Genomic DNA, 6,866 nt, shown 5'->3' with positions numbered 1-6,866 from the left:
TTATCCGGACAGAATGGTAGATCATTATGTTCATCATGAAGTGAGTAAGGGTAATCTAGATCAACCTCTAGAATATATCCATACTCACTATTTTCATGAATATTTTCTAGATTAAAACTCTTAATCTGATTCGTGTCTAACCATTTGAACTCACCGTAAGGTAGTGGTTCAGACATAGCCCATCCATACAAATTGTTTGCATCCACATACATTAAAAATTCCGATTCTTTAGTAGGATCGAAATTTTTTAAGTATTTGTGGTTTGCTTTTGTATGTCTATGACTACATTGCACCAACCCACCCCGAATTCCACTCTTAACATATGTAATCATATCAATATCAGTGAGTAACTCGAGTTCAATCTCTGTGGTTTTTAACATAGCATCCCACGACAATCCTGGTGTAGTGTAATAATGGGCTGGGTCAAGATTGTAAATTGAAGAACAAATTGCCCTAAAATTTTGGAAAACGTCTGTTAACAATAAAACATCAGTTTTCAAATACAATTCTAAGTATTCCTTCAATGAACGACATTTAAAATGATACCATACTTGGATGGCATGAGCGTAATCCTCTTCTGAACATTCTGACTCTGTTAAATTACTATAGAACTTGGATCTCGGTGGGAGAGAAGTTTCATCTAGTTTTTCAACAGAATCTAAATATTCATATGGGAAAACTCCTTTCCTGCGAAGTAGTTCAAAATCGGACTTGTTTTTGTACTGTGATTTCAGCACATTGAAATTCTCCTCACTCAAATTCCCCGCGAGTGTGTCTAGACTAGAGGGCATGAATCTGATAGTATCCAAAAACCTGATTTCTAACGTATTTTTCCTTAGAGGGAGATATTTAGAAATTGAAATATACAATTCCTTATTCAAAGGGATAACTTTTATTTCTCCCTCAATTTCTCCAAGTTCTTTAACAAACAAATGAGAATCGTATTTGGAGAAATTGTAGAAAGAATACGGGGATAAAATCACCCGTCTTGTAATTAAGATTACAGGAATTATGGGCTGCACCTCTATATCTACCTGTAAAATGACAATGATCTTTCACTCTATCATTATTTAAAATACCCTTACATATGTGGCAAATGGTCGCTTTCCTAAAATTATCTAACTCATTATGAGTCATGTGCATTGGAACCACTATTTTCATGTGGTTCTCATACAAATCGGACAAATCTGACGTTAAATTTTTAATGAAAGTGCGAGCGACATCACCTCCTGTCTTCGAAACAAACTTATCTAAGCCAGAGTCAAATGCACACTTTATGTAGTATGCAAATGCTACTGGGACATGCTTATTAATAATTTTCGTGTTTACACTTACATCTAATGATACTGGTTCCAATATACATTCAAAGTCTGCATACACGACGAACGGAACCTCCAACTGACGGTGATGATTTTAAAGGTGATCTTCTGATCCTTCCTTGGTCCCTCGGTAACCACCCGACTACATCTCAATGTATGTTGAGCCGCCCTCTCCTCACTCGTCGAGTATTGTAAGCATTGATTACAGAACCAACGCTTAACTCGATGTTTACCCAGTTGTTTGGCAAGTAGACTGTGAATGAAAATTGAAATTGTAAGGTGATTGTGATATTTTCAAATTTAATGAATGTACTTACGATGAAATATTTTTAATCCATACATAGTGTCCATGAATACCCGCCGTTGGTCCGTCGACGAATAATAAATTAATGTGGATTCTCATTTCCACTCCATCGCAGTAAAGTGGTCCAATTATTTTATCAGATTCCTCATCATACCCGAACACATTTAAACTTATGTGAGGGTTTCGTTTAGTGAACTCTTTTATTTTTCGAATTTCCATCGGGAATGATAATCCATTGAAGTCAATCTTTATGTTATTCACCTCAATTATTGGTGACGTAATCTCAACACCATAACTATTACAATGGTATGATCTACTTATTGGTTTGAGAGCTGATATAATTGCCCACTTAAAACAGAAGGCATCTTTGTTATGTACATTAACAACTGCCTTTCTATTTTTAATTTAAGCGGAAGCTCAAAATGATTAGATCCTTTTGTCGGATCACATTTGTAAACATTAAGCTCCAGCCTAATAATTCGTGTCAAGGTCCATCCACTATCCTTTTCCTGAAACTCACTCATTTTTGCGTCTATCACATTTTTATGCGATTCAAAGAAGCGGGTGAAGTCGGATCCAGTCGTAACCTGAGACATTGTGCTCTGGAACGATTTTATTTCTTGTTGAATATCATACTCTTTTATTAGCATGTACTCAGCAAACAACTCAAAATTGCATTTAGATGATAGGTGGGTAGTCATCACGCATTCCAAGTGTGGGATCAGTGCTAATCCAGCCTCATTTAGGAATTCCATAGGCATCCTTACATCCGCTCCCTCATTCTCAAACATGTATTGGAGAATACGTCCCTTGTACCCATTCACAATCTGCTTGATTCTTCCGTCCACCGGATGGATAGAGTTGTATTTATGTATATCAGTGCGAGCGTGGAAATGCCATTGCATACCTGCAGGTAGGTAATGCTGGCAGGAATAGCAATACTCCCCATTGATGGTGTTGGTGGTGTAGTTGAAGTTGTTGAAGTTGTTGATATTCTCGGGATTCATGTTGATGTTTTTTTTTGATTGTTTTTTTATTTGATGGTTGAATGAAATAATGTTTATTTTATTTGAAGTATTGTTTTTAAACTATTTGATTGTGTATTGTAAAATTGATTTTACAATGTTGTTTAATAATAATTTTCGAATTTTACAATTTGTTTAAACAAACTTGATTTTGAAAGTTATTAACAATTTTCACTGCACAATTATATTTTGTTTTCGACGAGGGTTTTATTGTTAATACTGAATGTTTAAACAATTTTCACTACACAATTATTCACTTAACAATTTTTAAATATTGTTAACTTTGGAGAATCGCGGAGCCGATGTGTATCTTCGAGTCACAAACTAGAAGTGATTTTAAGGATTTTAGGTTTTGGATGAAAACCGAGGAAAATTGAATAGTGGACGAATATCCTTGGGTATTCATGGTGTATTAGTCTCATTCCATCTTGGTTATAATATTCGGCTTTTCTTTCAGATTTTCTATTTTATCTTCAAGTGTCTTGGAAATGGTGTTGTACTCTCGTCTGAATTACATCACGTTCCCATCCTTTTAACGTTCATCACATCGTCCTTCCTCCGCTCCGATTTCGAATACATTCGAAATGACGAGACAAGTGGGCGCCACACCTTCGTTCGTTTTATAGATAGCGTGGCGCCTACGATCGTTTTACAGCTAGCGATGCTAGCTAGCGTGCAAGGCGCCTTCGATCTACAAATCGTTTTCGACTGCGACCCCGACCCCTCACCGTCTCGTCTCGGGACACACGATCTCGAGAGCGTTTCGTAGCACGTGTTCGTTCACGTTTCGTTCTCGATCTACGAATTGTTTTCGACTGCGACCCCCGTCTCGTCTCGAACTCGAGAGCGTATCGTAGCACGTGTTCGTTAGACGTTTTCGCCCTCGATCTACGATTCGTTTCGACTGCGATCCCGACCCCCACCGTCTCGTCTCGGGACACACGACCTCGAGAGCGTATCGTAGTACATGTTCGTTGCACGTTTCGTCCTCGATCTATGAATCGTTTTCGATTGCGACCTCGAGTACGAGACCGATTGCGATCCCGACCTCGAGGGCGTGTCGGGACAAGCGATCTCGACTCCGACCCCGAGAGCGTCTCGGGACAAGCGATCTCGACCCCGACCCCGACTCCGAAGGATTTGTCTGACGAAACGCCCCCGACCCCGATCCCGATCCTTTCATCGCCCCGTCTCGGGTCGCGTACGATTCGTCAGACAAATCCCACACTTGTCATTTCCACAACTAACCCTAATTAAATTGCATCTTTATTACCTCACACTTGACATTTCAAGAGGTTACCCTAATTAAATTGCATCTTTATTACCCCTAAATTGACATTAATGACATGTGACCCTAATTAGTACTTCCTTGTACAGAAATGTGGTATGTATAGAAACGGGTTATTACAACTACTAAATATTAAATTTCGGTTTAGTATCGACAATGAAATACCACTACTCTTTATTGTTTCCTTACTTACTTGATTAAATGGAACGTGTATCATTTCCTAGCCATTATACGGATATATTTATTATATCTTATGGTATTGGGTTTTGATGCAAGCTTCTTGATCAAAGTATCACGAGTTTGTTATACAATCGCAAACAAATTCATTAATGAGAGAGTGCATTTATGTATTCTTAAATTAAAATTTGGTATAACTCCAATTACTCAGGTATGATCCAATTCAAGGACATTGCCAGGTAGGGAGTTTGACTGGGGCGGTACATCTCTCAAATAATAACGGAGGTGTCCCAAGGCCAGCTCAGTGCGGACAGAAACCACACATAGAGCAAAAGGCAAATGCTGACTTGATCTCGGTGTTCAGTACACACAGGGACAGCAAAAGCTCGGCCTATCGATCCTTTTGGTTTAAAAGAGTTTTTAACAAGAGGTGTCAGAAAAGTTACCATATAGATAACTGGCTTGTGGCGGCCAAGCGTTCATAGCGACGTCGCTTTTTGATCCTTCGATGTCGGCTCTTCCTATCATTGTGAAGCAAAATTCACCAAGCGTTGGATTGTTCACCCATGCAAGGGAACGTGAGCTGGGTTTAGACCGTCGTGAGACAGGTTAGTTTTACCCTACTAATGACAAAACGTTGTTGCGACAGCATTCCTGCGTAGTACGAGAGAGGAACCGCAGGTACGGACCAATGGCACAATACTTGTTCGAGCATCAGTGGTATGACGCTACGTCCGTTGGATTATGCCTGAACGCCTCTAAGGTCGTATCCGTGCTGGACTGCAATGATAAATAAGGGGCAATTTGCATTGTATGGCTTCTAAACCATTAAAAGTTTATTATTCATTTAATAGACGACGATGGATGTGATGCCAATGTTACATATAACATAGTAAATTGGGAGGATCTTCGATCACCTGGTGCCGCGCTAGTTATATATTAAAACATTATTTAATACAATGACAAAGCCTTGAATCAATTGTAAACGACTTTATAACAGGCAAGGTGTTGTAAGTGGTTGAGCAGCTGCCATACTGCGATCCACTGATGCTTATCCTTTGCTTGACGATTCGATATAATATATATGTTTAAGGCATATATAAAAAATATTATAGCTGCCATACTGCGATCCACTGATGCTTATCCTTTTGCTTGACGATTCGATAAAATATATATGTTTAAGGCATATATAAAAAAATATTATATATATGATGTATATATGGAAACGTATATATTTTTATATATATAAATATGCAAAATTGTATGCATAATTATTATTAATTATGTTATACAATTACGCATATAAGAAGACAATTTATATAATATACATATGAATATATTATATATATAAATAAATAATATATCAATGTGTACAAAATATACAAGTGTATTTTTAAATATGCATTTATTTAGTATGTGTTAGTTATATATATTTATTTGAAGTCAAATGGACGCCATCATATTAGTGGCGAAAATTAAAAATATGCATGGTATATCTATGTGTTCAAAATACTTGTGTATTTTAAATATGCATTTATTTAGTATGCGTTAGTTGTATATATTTATTTGGTAGCCAGAAGGACGCCATCATATTAGTGGCGAAAATTAAAAATATGCATGGTATATCTATGTGTTCAAAATACTTGTGTATTTTAAATATGCATTTATTTAGTATGCGTTAGTTGTATATATTTATTTGGTAGCAAAAGGACGCCATTATATTAGTCGCGAAAATTAAAAATATGCATGGCATAAATATGTGTACATAATACTTGTGTATTTTAAATATGCATTTATTTAGTATGCGTTAGTTATATATATTTATTTGGTAGCAAAAGGACGCCATTATATTAGTGGCGAAAATTAAACATATATGCATGGTATATCTATGTGTACAAAATACTTGTGTATTTTAAATATGCATTTATTTAGTATGCGTTAGTTATATATATTTATTTGGTAGCAAAAGGACGCCATCATATTAGTGCCGAAAATTAAAAATATGCATGATTTAAAAAAATATATATACATTTATGTATATATCTATGTGAACAGAATACTTGCGTATTTTAAGTATGCATTTATTTCATACACAATTATGTGTTTGGTAGCAAAAGAACGCCATCATATTAGTGACACAAATTAAGACATGAGATATGAGTTCAACTTTGACAAAAAATTTCAACAGGTGAAAATTGAATGAAAAACTTTTTTAATAGCATTTTATACAGTTTATTAATATAATGAGATACTATTTTGAATTTAACTTGAGAAAAAAATTTTTTGGACGTGGTGAATTTTTATTGAACTGCAGCCATATGATATGAGGTTCCATAGAGATATTTTTTTTTCGTCAATAATTATTTATTTAAAATCTGTCTGTACGGACAATAATTAAATTTTTGAGGCAGCCTTGTCGATTAAATTCTCACAAGAGATGGTTGGTAGGTTCCTGGAGGGCTAATCATCATCCTCCATGGGCAGGTCGAGGGGGTGTTTCTTTTAAGTCTTCTGACGGTTTGGCTGTTGTCCAAGATGTTTATGGCCAATGTGTTTGGGTGGTTATGGAGCCTGTTGATGTAATTTGTGCTCACTTTTCGAATTTCACCTTTACCCAGGGAACCCTGAGTACCTCGTGGATGGTGCTGTTGTCATGGTAAGGATGAGCGTTCGAGACCATTCTCAGAGCCTTGTTCTGCAGCCTTTAGATGTTCCTGCAGTTTGATTTGCAGCCAGTGCCCCACAGCTGGATG

The sequence above is a fragment of the Drosophila nasuta genome, unplaced genomic scaffold, assembly GCF_023558535.2.
Source record: "Drosophila nasuta strain 15112-1781.00 unplaced genomic scaffold, ASM2355853v1 ctg121_pilon, whole genome shotgun sequence".
NCBI lineage: Eukaryota > Metazoa > Arthropoda > Insecta > Diptera > Drosophilidae > Drosophila > Drosophila nasuta.
Note: the sequence above shows the minus strand (reverse complement) of the source record.